Source organism: Canis lupus, chromosome 32 (assembly GCF_011100685.1).
Source record: "Canis lupus familiaris isolate Mischka breed German Shepherd chromosome 32, alternate assembly UU_Cfam_GSD_1.0, whole genome shotgun sequence".
In the NCBI taxonomy this organism is placed as follows: domain Eukaryota; kingdom Metazoa; phylum Chordata; class Mammalia; order Carnivora; family Canidae; genus Canis; species Canis lupus.
In genome coordinates this window covers 5,943,959-5,957,436 of record NC_049253.1, presented here as the reverse complement: position 1 = coordinate 5,957,436, position 13,478 = coordinate 5,943,959, and the positions used below count along the sequence as shown (strand labels likewise).

At 33.2% G+C, this 13,478-nt stretch overlaps 1 protein-coding gene across 5 annotated transcripts in view; it reads left to right on the top strand.

Annotated features, from left to right (window-relative positions):
• The first annotated feature begins 829 nt into the window (after positions 1-829).
• Positions 830-13,478, top strand: part of LOC100856504 (peptidyl-prolyl cis-trans isomerase NIMA-interacting 4-like) — a 138,909-nt gene continuing 126,260 nt past the window's right edge. For 2 of the 5 annotated variants that reach the window (XM_038581781.1, XM_038581787.1), the window contains exons 1-2: positions 830-1,054; positions 1,748-1,921. The gene's annotated coding sequence lies outside the window, so the exon portion shown is untranslated. The remainder of the gene's footprint in view (positions 1,055-1,747; positions 1,922-13,478) is intronic. The other 3 variants (XM_038581783.1, XM_038581784.1, XM_038581782.1) reach the window with 2 other exon arrangements.

Genomic DNA, 13,478 nt, shown 5'->3' with positions numbered 1-13,478 from the left:
AATAGTGATCACTCTTCCTTTATTTCCAATATTGGTAAATTGTATATTTTCTCTTTTTCTTATACAAACTGGCTGGAGTTCATGAATTTATGACTCTTTTCAATAGCCAGCTTTGTTACTTGTTGTTGATTTCCTCTTTTCAATTTCATTGATTTCTACTTTTCTTTCTCTAATTTCCTAATGTGTGAGCTTCAGTTACTGATTAAAGATTTCTCTTCTTATCTAAAGAGATTTCTCTTATATCTTATCTTTTGCATTTAATGCTATAAATTTCCCTCCAATCACTGCTACTGCTGCATAGCACAGGTTTTGATAAGGTATATTTTCATTTTCTTTTATTTCAAAATATTTTAAAACTTCTCTTAAACTTTCTACTTTGATCCATGGGTTATTTTAAAAGGTGCTATTTAATTTCCAAATGTTGGGAGATTTTCCTACTGTCTTTCTCTTATTGATATTCAGCTTAATTTCATCTTGTTCTGATAGGTAATGTACTATTTATGATTTCTATTCTTTTAAATTTGTTTTTGTGGAGGCTGAGAAATATTATCCCACCTCAAGTTTAGCATTAGCACAAGTACAGCATCTTAGGCCCCTGTGAATAAGAGCTGAAAAACTGCAGAATGTCCTTGGCAGAGAATCCCATCAGAAAAACAACAGAGCCCAAGCCAGTGGCAGAAAATACCATATTAGAATGAGAACAGAGCTCAATGCCCTTGAAAGCCCCATATCAGAATGTAAACAGAACTTGAGAAATTCCTCCACCCCTTCTGAATATCCCCTAAACCAGCCCATAAAAAACCCAGCTGTAACCCACTTCGGGGTCCAAGTCCGTGCTCCACTGTGTGGGGTATACTTGGACCCAAGCTCCAGCTTGCTAATAAACCGTTGTGCCCTTGCATCGGTGTCGGCTCCTTGGTGGTTTCTCGGATTTGCAATCTTGGGCACAACAGTTTTGATATGTGTTATAACCTAGACTGCAATCTATTTTGTTGAATATACCCTTTAAGTTGAGAAGAATGTGTTCTGCTGCTCGATGGAGTGTTCTAGAAATGTGAGTTAGATCAACTTGATTCATAGTGCTGTCATAATCTATATTCTTAGTGTTTTTTCTGCCTACTTTATCAATAACTGAAAGAGAAGTGTTGAAGTTTCTAACTTTAATAGTGATTTTTTTGCTTTCCTTGAAGTTCCATCAGTTTTTATCTCCTTTATTTTCATGCTTTTTTGTTAGATGAATGCATTATTAGGCTTGTTATGTTTTCTTGGAGAATTGACCCCTTATCATAATGCAATGTCCTTTAAAAAAAAAAAAAAGATTTATTTATTTGACAAAGAAGGAGAGCACAAGCAGGGGGAGCAGCAGGCAGAGGAAGAGGGAGAAGCAAGCTCCCTGCTCCACAGAGCTGATTCAGGGCTCTATCTTTGGATCCCTGGAATCATGACATGAGCCACCCAGACACCCCTGCAATGTCCTTTTCATGCCTGATAATATTCTTATTCTGAAATCTACTTTGTCTAAAGTTATATAGTTACTTTTTCTTTCGATTAATTTTAGAATGGCATAATACCTCTTATTCTATCTGTATCTTTTATTTTATCCTATATGAATCTTTATATTTAAAGTGAGGTTACTGTAGACAACATATTCTTGGGTGTTATTTTTATATCCACTCTGAGAACCTCTTTTAATTGGTATGTATAGATCATTTTACATTTTTTTTTAATTTTATTATTTATTCTTGAGAGACACACACAGAGAGAGGCAAAGACATCGGCAGAGGGAGAAGCAAGCTCTCTGTGAGAAGCCCGGTGTGAGACTCAATCCCAGGACCCTGGGATCATGCCCGGAGTCAAAGACAGACAGACACTCAACTGCTGAACCACCCAGGCGTCCCTGATCATTCTACATTTAAAGTAGGTATGATACAATAGGATACAATAGAATTAACATCTACCATGTTTGTAACTGTTTTCAATTCTTGGAATTTATTATTATTTTTCCCTTTTCTGCCTTCTCTAGTTTTAAATAAACATTTTTCACATGATTCTATTTTATCTTCTCTTATAATGTGTCAGTTACACTTCTTAAAAAATCTGTCCTAGAGTTTAAAAAATATATTTTTATGTAATCTAAATTCACTTTCAAATAATATGGTACCACTACACATGTAGTGAAGACAACTTAGAGTATTTACAATTCATTTCTCTCATCCCTTATGACAATGCTTCATTCATTTTATCTATCCATAGGCTATACTAGTTATTTTTTAGATCAATTAAGTGTAATAAAAATAAATATTTTAATTTTTAAGTATTCCTTCTCTATTCCTATTCATAACCTATACTGCATAGATTTATTGCTTATAATATTTATACTATATATAATATGTGTGTGGTATATGATATATAACATATTATATTGTATATAACATACTATATATATCTAATGTATATATAATATATATAACTTGGGAGTTTTTAATTGAATAACTTTTAAAAATATATTTTTAGAGTGGTATCAGGCAGCAAAATTGAACGGAAGATAGAGTTTGCCCACATATCTATCCCATGCCTTACATACCTGTAGCCTCTCCTACTATCAAAATTCTACACCAGAATAATATATTTGTTATAGTTCATGAACCTACATTGACAAAACATTATTACAAAAAGTCCATGGTTATAAGATTCACTCTTGGTGTTGTACACTCTTTGGGTTTTAACAAATGTGTGATGGCATATATCTACCATTACAGTATCACAGAGAATAATTCCACTGCCTAAAATTTGTGCCCTGCCCTATTCATCCCCCCTTCTCCACTAACCCCTTGTAACTACTGATCCTTTTATTGTGCCCATAGTTTTGCCTTTTCCAGAGTGTCATAGTTGGAGTCATATAGAAGATAGATTGTTCAAATTGATTTCTTTCACTTAGCAATTATACATTTAAGTTCCCCCATGTTTTTTTTTTAAATGTTTGATAGCTCATTTCTTTTTAGCACTAAATAATATTTCATTTTCTGCATGTACTACAGTTTAATTATCTATTCACTTACTGAAGGGCATCTTGGTTTCTTCCAAGTTTTGGCAATTATGAATAAAGCTGCTTATAAAGATTCATGTGCAGATTCTTGTGTGGACATAAGTTTTCAATTCATTTTGATAAATACCAAGGCATGTAATTGCTGGACCATAAAGTAGAAAGAGTATGTTCAGTTTTGTAAGAAACTGCCAAACTTTCTTACAAAGTAGTTTTACCATTTTGCATTCCAACCAGCAACAAATGAGAGTATTTGCGCATCTACATGCTTGTCAGCATTTAGAATTGTCATTGTTTTGGATTTTGACCATTTTAATAGGTTTGTAGTGTTACCTGGTTTTTTAAATTTGCAAATCTGTGAGGATATATGATGTATTTTCTCTCTTTTTTTCCTTGGCTTGGCTAGAGGATTATTGATCTTATTGGTCTTTTCTAAATATCAGCTTTTTCAAAACTGATTTTTTTCCACTCACTCTCTATTTAAATTTCATTTATTTCTGCTCTAATTTTTTTTTCTGCTCTAATTTTTATTATATCTTTTCTTATGCTTACTTTGGATTTAATTTGCTCTTCTTTTTCTAGTTTCCTAAGGTGGAAACTTCAATTATTGATTTTAGATTTTTTTTCTTTTCTAATGTATTCAATGCTATAAGTTTTTCTGTAATCACTGTGTTCACTACATTCCACAAAATTTGGTAAGTTTGTATTTTCATTTTAACTTAGTTCAAAGTATCTTTAAATTTATTTTGTGAATTCATATTTGAGCCGTGTGTGATTTCAAATGTGTTGTTTAATCATCAAATGTTTTGGGATTTTCCAGTTGTCTTTCTGTTATGGACTTCTAGTTTAATTTCATTGTAGTCTGAGGGCAGACGTTGTATAATTTCTGTTCTTTTGAAGTTTCTTAAGATATGTTTTATGGCCACAATGTAGTCTGTCTTGGTGAGTGTTCTATGTGAGCTTGAGAAGATTTAACATTGCTGTTGTTGGATGAAGTAGTTGATAGAGGTACATTGTACTCAGTTGACTCATGGTGCTATTAAGTTCAACTATGTCCTCTTGATTTTTCTGCTTCTTGATTTTCTGATAGAGGGGTGTTGAAGTCTCCAGCTATAATAATAGATTTATTTATTTCTCCCTGCAATTCTATCAGTTTTTGCCCCATGTATTTTAATGCTCTGTTGTTACTTGCATACATATTTATGTTTATTCCTCTTTATTATTTATTTATGTTTATTCCTCTTTATCCCTGATAACATATCTTGCTCTGAAGTCTTCTCTGCCTGAAATTAACATAGCTACTCAGGTTTTCTTTGGGTTAGTATTAGCATGGTATATCTTTCTCCATCCCTTTACTTTTAATATTTATGTATTTATTTAAAGTGTGTTTCTATAGACAACATATAGTTGGGTCTTGTCTTTTAAACACCTTAAAACACTCTTAAAATCTTAACACTTTTAAGGGACACTTAAAGTCTTTGTCTTTTTATTGATATATTTATACCACTGACGTTTAGAGTGATTATTGGTGTACTTGGATTACTGTATTTTTAATATTTTCTATTCATTTCCATTTTCCTTCAATTTTGTCTTCTACATTTTTTTCTGCCTTTTGTGGTTTTAATAGGGCACCTTATGATTTTATTTGCTTTCCTTTTTTTTATCGTAGAAGTTTTACTTTTTTTTTTTTACATTTTCAAGTGATTGCCCTAGAGCTTGCAAAATATATTTACAATTAACCCAAGTCCACTTTCAAATAATACTAAGCTAAGCTACTTCACAGATAGAGTAACTTGTAATAACAAAATAACCCTGATTTCAAACTATATTATAAAGTTATAGAAATTAAAAGAGTTTGGTATTGACATAAAAATAGACACATAGATCACCGGAAAAGAATAGAGATCCCAGAAGCAAACCCACATATATATGGTTAATTAATTTACAACAAAGATTTTACAATGGGGAAAGGACAGTCCCTTCATAAATGATGTTGGGAAAACTGGACAAACACATGCAAAAGAATGGAATTGGGCCATTATTTTACATTATACACAAAAATTAACTCAAAATGGATTAAAGTCTTGAATATAAGACAAATAACAATAACATTTCTAGATAAAAATATAAGCAAGGATTCCTGGGGGGTCAGTTAAGTGTCTGCCTTTGGCTCAGGTCATGATCTCTGGGTCCTAGGATCAAGTTCCACGTGAGGCTCCCGGCTCAGTGGAAAGTCTGTTTCTCCCCCACCCTGCTTGTGCTCTGTCTCTTGCTTCCTATCTTTCTCAAATAAATAAATCAAATCTTAAAAAAAAAAAAAAAAAAAACAGTGGGGGGGAAGCAAGTTATAAAACAAGATGTAAATTATGAGCCCACAGAAACTTCTCCCTTTCCTTCTTCCCCTCCACTCATATTCTCTTTCTCTCTCAAATGAATAAATAAAATATTTTTAAAAATAAAATAAGAAGACATAAGCATTAACTTTTTGACTTTGGTCTTGGTGCAACAGCAAAGACAACAAAAGTACAAATAAATGAGTGGGACTGCATCAAACTGTGCAAATAAAAGAAACCATCATCAAAATGAAAAAGCAACCTACTGAATGGGAGGAAATATTTATATATCATATATCTATAAAAAGCTAGTGCCCAAAACATAGAAAGAACTCTTATAATTCAATAGCAAAAAAAAAAAAAAATCTGATTTAAAAATTAGCAGAGAATCTGAATATTTTTCTAAAGAAGATATACAGTTGGACAACAGACACATCAACAGATGTTCAATAGCAGTAATTATCAAGGGAATGCGAATCAAAATCACAAGAAAACATCACCTCACACCTATTAGAATGACTATTATCAAAAAGAGAAGAAATAAAAAGCATTGGCAAGGATGTGGAGAAAAGGGAATACTTACACATTGTTTGGGGGAATGTAAGTGGTTGTACCTCAAAGAATTAAAAATAAAATTACCATACAATCCAGCAATTCCACTTCTGGGTATTTATTCAAGAAAAAAAAATACTAATTCAAAAATACATATGCATTCCACAATTTTACAGCCTTATTTATAATAGCCAAGATATAGAAACAACCTAAGTGTCCACTGATGGATGAATGGATAAAGAAAATGTTGTTTGTATGTTTATATACAGAATTGAATATTATTCAGGCATAAAAGGAATTAAATCTTGCCATTTGCTGGAACATGGATGGACCTTGAGGGCATTGTGCTTCATTTATTCTTTCTCCAGTGTTTGTTTACATAAATCTGAGTTTTTGACTTATACTACCTTTCTTCTCTGTGCAATACTTCTTTTAAAATTTCTTGCAAGGCAGGTCTATTGGCAAAAATGATTTATCAATTTTGAGAAATCTTTATTTCACCTTCACTTTTGAAGGATAGTTCTACAGGGTACAGAATTCTAATTGGTATTTTTTCTTTTTCTCTCAACATTTTAAATATTTCATTCCTTGCTTTCATGGTTTCTGAGGAGAAGTTGGATGTAATTCTTTGTTACTCTATAAGTGAGATGTTTTTTCCCTCTGGCTCTTTCACAATTTTTTTAAGTCTGTTATCCTCCACCATTTGATTATGATCTTGCTACTTGTAGTTTTTCTTTGCTTGTCTGGTATTTATCCTGCTTGGTTTTCTGGACCTGTGACTTGGTGTGTGATAATTTGGGGGAAAATCTCAGCCATTATTGCTTTAAATATTTCTTCTCTTCTACTTCTGGTATTCCCTTTAAAAATATGTTACACTTTTTGTATTGGTTCATAGTTCTTGGATATTCTGTTGCATTTTTTTTTCTTTTTCTTTTCTGCTTTGGATATTTCTATGGACTTCTCAAGGTCAGAGATTCTCTCCTCAACCATGCCCAGTCTGCTAATAAGCCAATCAAAGGCATTCTTCATTTGCATTAGTGTTTTTGATCTCTAAGATTGTTTTTGGTTCTTTCTTAAAATTTCCATCTTTCTGCTTACATTGCCTATCTGTTCTTTCAAGCTGTCTATTTTATCCATTAGAGTCCCTAGCATAGTAATCACAGTTGTTTTAAATTTCTGGTGTGATAATTCCAATATAACTGCAATATACAAATCTAGTTCTAACATGTGTTCTCTTTTCAATTGTATTTTTTATCTTTTTTACCTTTTTACCTTGCAATTTCTTCTTGATAGTCAGACATTAGATAGTCAGGTAGGGCCACACGCACCCCAATGTTCAGAGTAGCAATGTTCATAATAGCCAAAATATGGAAAGAGTTGAGATATCCATCTATAATCGAATGGATATATAATGGAATATTACTCAGCCATCAAAAAATATGAAATCTTACCATCTGCAACAGTGTGGGTGAAACTGGAGGGTATTATGCTAAGCAAAATAAGTCAGTCAGAGAAAGACAAATGCCATATGATTTCACTCCTATGTAGAATTTAAGATACAAAACAGACGAACAGGGCAGCCCCGGTGGCGCAGCGGTTTGGCACCGCCTGCAGCCTGGGGTGTGATCCTGGAGACCTGGGATTGAGTCCCACGTCGGGGTCCCTGCTTAGAGTCTGTTTCTCCTTCTGCCTGTGTCTCTGCCTCTCTCCCTGTGTCTATGAATAAATAAATAAAATCTTTAAAAAAAAAAAACAGATGAACATAGGGGAAGAGATGGAAAAATAAAATAAGATGAAAACTGAGAGGGAGGCAAACCATAAGAAACTCTTAACTATACAAACTGAGGGTTACTAGAGGGAAGGTTCATGAGGAAATGGGGTAACTGTGGATGGGTATTAAGGAGCGCACTTGATATAATGAGCAGTGGGTGTTATATGCAACTGATGAATCACTAAATTCTACTTCTGAAACTAATAATACACTATATATTAATTATATTTAAATTAAATAAAAATAGAAACAATGTGATGTTTAAAAAAAAGGATAGAAATCACTATCCAACCTATAACAACCAGTTCTCAGAAGTACAGTCTCCTGGCTAACAGCATCAACACCTCCTGGGAACCAGTTAGAAATGTAAACTCATTGAATCTTATTCCAGATCTATTGAATCAGAAACTCTAGGAATGGGACCTAGTTTAAGTTTTAATAACACTTCTCCAGTGTTATTCTGATTCTGATTCTGATTCTTTAAAATTTGAGAACTTTCTGAGATTATAGGGATCCAGAAAAAATTAACAAGAACCTAAAAAGCAAAGATGTATTAGAGTTATGTCATACTGTTTCTTAACCTCCTTAATCCTACTTCTTTCTCTCCCTTCATATCTTCACTCTTTTGTTATTTCAATAAGTTTCTTCTTTCATTAAATGTGGCCACTGCTAAAACTTGAGTGTCACTAATTTAAGCACTCAGCTTGAATTCCACCTTAAAAGATTATGTTTAATTGGAGAGCAGATTAGTAATTAGTATTCAATCACTTTTAAAAAGTCTCAACACAACCCTGATTAAATCATCTCAAGTAGAAGTTTACAGTTGGTAGAAGGAAAAGAATTTATGCATTTTCATTTAGCTCAAGGTCCATTAAAATGTAAACTTTACTGCATACTATTAAATATAGCATCAACTGTGTATTTACTTAATGCTTTTACTGTTACATTTACTGTTAAAAAGAGAAAATAATTAGAGTTGCTCCTATGATTTTTCTCAAGGGAATGAATGAATGGAAAATTTAAAAGAAATAGAAATATAAAGGAGTCAAGGAGTCTAAATGGAAAAAATGAAGATAAAGAACATAGGAAGTAATGCATTATGAAAATAAGTCATATATAAGTTAAATAAAGAACTTGGACTCAGAACTGATTTAATCCTGTTTCTACCATTGATTCAATGAGCTTGTTCAAATCTCTTGCTATCTCTATTCTACCATTTGCCATTGAGGAAAAGGGATTTTTTTTTCTTTTGCCTATAAAGAAATCAGAGCCCAAATATTTGAATACTATATCCCAGGTCAAGGAAGAGAATCTTAATGCCTACTTATACCTATTGCATGGGAAAGTTTAATGGTAAATACTGACAATACTTAAATATAATTTTTTTTCTTAAACTGAGAAGAGAATTGAAGGGCTTGCTTAACTTCAGTTTCCCAAATCTTACTGGACTTCGTAAACACAAATGACATGTTGGAAAATAGAACTTTAGACTTCAAGAAATACTAGACATTATGTAGACCAATTTTCCCTCTTAAAAATTCAGTACAATTTTAAGTCTTGAGAAGTTAGGTTGAAGTCAGATACTAATTCTCAATAAATACTAGGCTCAAATCCAATTCTTTAATACTATTCTGTGCGGGGGGGTGAGGGGGGTGGATAATTGTAAGTGCTGAAAAGAAAATATAAGTATTTTCTTCTTACTTAAGATTTTGAGTATTATGGTAACAAAAGATGAAAAACAACAGCAATATCTCTGAAAAAGCATTTTGGTTTGTCTAAATTCTTCAGAAAAAATTAGTTCAAGATTGTTGTCCTCGGGATGCCTGGGTGGCTCAGCTGCTAAGCATCTGCCTTTGATCCTTGAGTCCCAGGATCAAGTCCCACATCGGGCTTCCTGCCTGGAGCCTGCTTCTCCCTCTGCCTATGTCTCTGCCTCTCTCTCTGTCTCTCTGTCTTTCATGAATAAATAAATAAAAACTTTTAAAAAAATCTATTAAAAAAATATTGTTTTCCTCAACTATACTGCCCTGCATGATGCAGGCATCATCCAAGCAGAATGTTATCTCTAAAATATATGTCTCCTAAAACTTTGAATATGAAATCCAATTCAACTGAACTCAATCCTTAAGTGCTTACTATCTTCTTCCAAGAAAAACTGTATGTTTTTTGTAAATAAAAGTGGATAAGCCATAGTTTTATCCATAAGAAGCCAGTCTCATAAGAAAATAGGCATATACAAGTCAAACTATGATTGATACTATAAAGTTTGCAACTATGCATATAAATTTTATATATATACAAATGTTCATTTCTGATTCATAATTAAAGTTTAACATATTTCCAAGTCCAAAAGTACTTTGATAAAAAATGTAAGAGAATTTAGGTCTAGATTTAATAACAATGCAATTTACATATCATTAATGGCAGGGTATAATTGAATAATAAAATTCTGGATCATTCTCACTTTTGATATTTTGCTGAATGTTTCCTCAAAAGTGAACAAGTTTTGTATGATAGGTCCTAGACATTTTCAACTGGCTCATTGCCCAGTCTGCTCAAAGACTTCAGGTAGAGTAGATAATCTGGATGAAGACTGGGGTAAATATATGAAATATTTAATTTTGCATAGACTTGGGAGACATAGATGGAATCATTCTTACAAAATGAAGTAGACTTCTGGCAACCTGCTTGCTTTCTACAGAAAATGTCAAGTTTTGGCTAGTTCAACAAGTCAACCATGACCTCACAGATAAAAGTATAGATGAGAACAGCAGCTGTACCTGAATATGGTGCCATTTCCTTAATTAATTGTTTTTATATGGTCATGACTGAAATACAGTCACACATTCTCCCAGCATGACTGCTAAAGGAAATGTTTTTCATTTTTTAATTCTCTTACCTAAGATAATTCTAAATGTCTGTTTCTCTATCTACCATATGTTGGTATTGTGTCTAGCTACCGCAACAAAACTTACATGTTTGTAAGAAACTCCAGATTCCTTCTATATATGGTGGTAAAAGAAAAGACATTCCATTCTCATTGCTTTGTACATGGAAAATGCCATTTTTAGAATTTTTTCAAAGTATGCCAAGAAACTGTACTATTTGGCCTGAGAAAGCTCAATGGCATACATCTGCCAACTCCTGCTACTGTTGTGAGATCATTGCTAAGCATCTTATGAAGTGTTTATACCAACAGCCTTTTTCATGATTGTGAAAGAAAATTTTCTGAGAAGTAAAATTTATTTATTTATTTATTTTAAAGATTTTATTTATTTATTCATGAGAGACACAGAGAGGCAGAGACCTAGGCAGAGGAAGAAGCAGGCTCCATGCAGGGAACCCAATGTGGGACTCAATCCTGGTATTCCCAGAACTCCAGGATCACGCCCTGAGCCAAAGGCGGATGCTCAACTGCTGAGCCACCCAAGCGTCCCAAGAAGTAAATTTTAATACAGCTGCTTTTCCATGTGATTCCAAATAAATTATATCTGTAAACATAAATTAGTGTATTCTTTTAACCAAGTACATATATTCCATTTGTTCTAGATATTACATAAGCATAGGATTCAAGCAGACCTTGAAAAATCATCGCCCTACCTGTATTCAATAAAGCAGCTAGTATGACTACTGCATACATTAGTTCCATAGTTGGTGGATTAGGAATGATTCAGGGTCCTAGGATTGAAGCGGATTAACCAAAGCAATAGTGAGGTATTTGGGGAATTAGGGAAACTACTTTTTCTTTCTTTTTTTTTTATTTTTTTAATTTATTTATGATAGTCACACAGAGAGAGAGAGAGAGAGAGAGAGAGGCAGAGACACAGGCAAAGGGAGAAGCAGGCTCCATGCACCGGGAGCCCGATGTGGGATTCGATTCTGGGTCTCCAGGATCGCGCCCCAGGCCAAAGGCAGGCGCTAAACCGCTGCGCCACCCAGGGATCCCCTAGGGAACTACTTTTTATGAGCCTGAATAGTTTATATAGTTTAATATCATTCCATATTTTGCCAACTGGTACATATTAGCTGAATATCAGCTGTGGTATTATCCAAACTAAGCATGAAAAGCTTTACTCTTTTCCTAACACACACCTCTAATTGATCATGGCACCATTTCCTGCTGAGTCTGAATAAGGTCTCAAATTCTATCTCAGTTCTTCAGGGCCTCACTATCAATGAAAGCAAGTTGTCTGTTCTGAGAAAAAACAAACTACTCTTCATTTGTGATCTGAAAAAATTATACAGATGAGAATTCCAAACTTTCTTTTAATTCCAACTATTCATAAAAAATATATATATATATATACATATATATATATATATATTTTATGAGTGAGAAACACAGAGAGAGAGAGAGAGAGAGAGAGAGAGGCAGACACACCGGCAGAGGGAGAAGTAGGCTCTATGCAGGGAGCCCCATGGGGGACTCAATCCCGGGTCTCCAGGATCACACCCTGGGCTGCAGGCCGTGCTAAACCGCTGAGCCACCCCGGCTGCCCAATTTCAGCTATTCTTCATGGTTAATATTATCAAGGAAATCTTCCTCACATCTTTCTCACAATTATCTCCTCAAGGAGGAGCTTTATCCGGTTCCATGGGCTCATATTATATTCAAACACATCTTTCTCTGAAGTCTTATATTTTCTCTGAATCTTACAAGATAGCACTTGGTTGCACAATAATTTCTATTACCTTCTAACTGTTTCATATTTGTATGCCTTCCTCCCTTTAGCAAGATGAGCTATTATTTAATATACATATAACACATATACATATATAGTATATATGTATATTATTTCTATTATTTTTACCATAGATTTATCTGTATATTATATATATTGCTTATATTTGCTGTTACTTAGATATCTATTGCTATTATAATAAATTATGATTAAATTAGTGACTGAAAGCAACACAAATATATTATTCATCATTTGAAATCCAACATGGATTTCACTGGGCTACAATCAAGATGTTGGCAGGAGAGATTCCTTTTTGAAAACTCTAGCATAGGGTAAGTTTCCCTGCCTTTTCTAGCTTCTTGTTCTTATTAAAATTAAGGCAACAGATAAATCACTCTATCATAAGAAAAAAAGGTTTCATATTGATTTCATAGGCACTATGTTTGTGTGAGAATGAGAGGGCTTACTGTAAACATGTTGACTTTATATTGCTTTAGCCAATGAATATGGAAAGTAGCAAAAGAGGTGAACAATACCAGGCCAGTAAGGAAGTGGTATTGATAAATTTATGTAAAAATCTCTGATTATTTAATATGAAGCCTAGATTTTTAATATGCTTTCAAATATTTTAAAAATAACTTCTTTAAACACACTTTGGAATTTTTACTAAATATAATAATTGTTTTCAAAAATAACATACAATAATGTATGAATACATAAGAAAGAAGTAACATACAAACAGAAGATCAGATTTTGGAGTCTCTGTGCCTCTACTTCTTTATCAGCTTGGACTTTTGGATAACACATCATAGTTCTTACATTCTCATTTTTATGATGTATATTGTGTGAGAGGAGTATCAAACTAAGTAGTATATCACCATTACTTTGAACTTAGAAACAGTCAAATTAAAACAAAACAAAACATCAGTTTGCCACAGCATAATTCTTCAGGAAGACTTAATAATAATTGTCATTTCCTTAGGTATTTGTTAACTGTAAAATATATATATAATTGGGCCACCTTAAATTCAACTGTTATCAGGGAGCCCTCACAGGGAATTTTGGAAATTCTGAACTGTTCATGTATCAAAACTTTG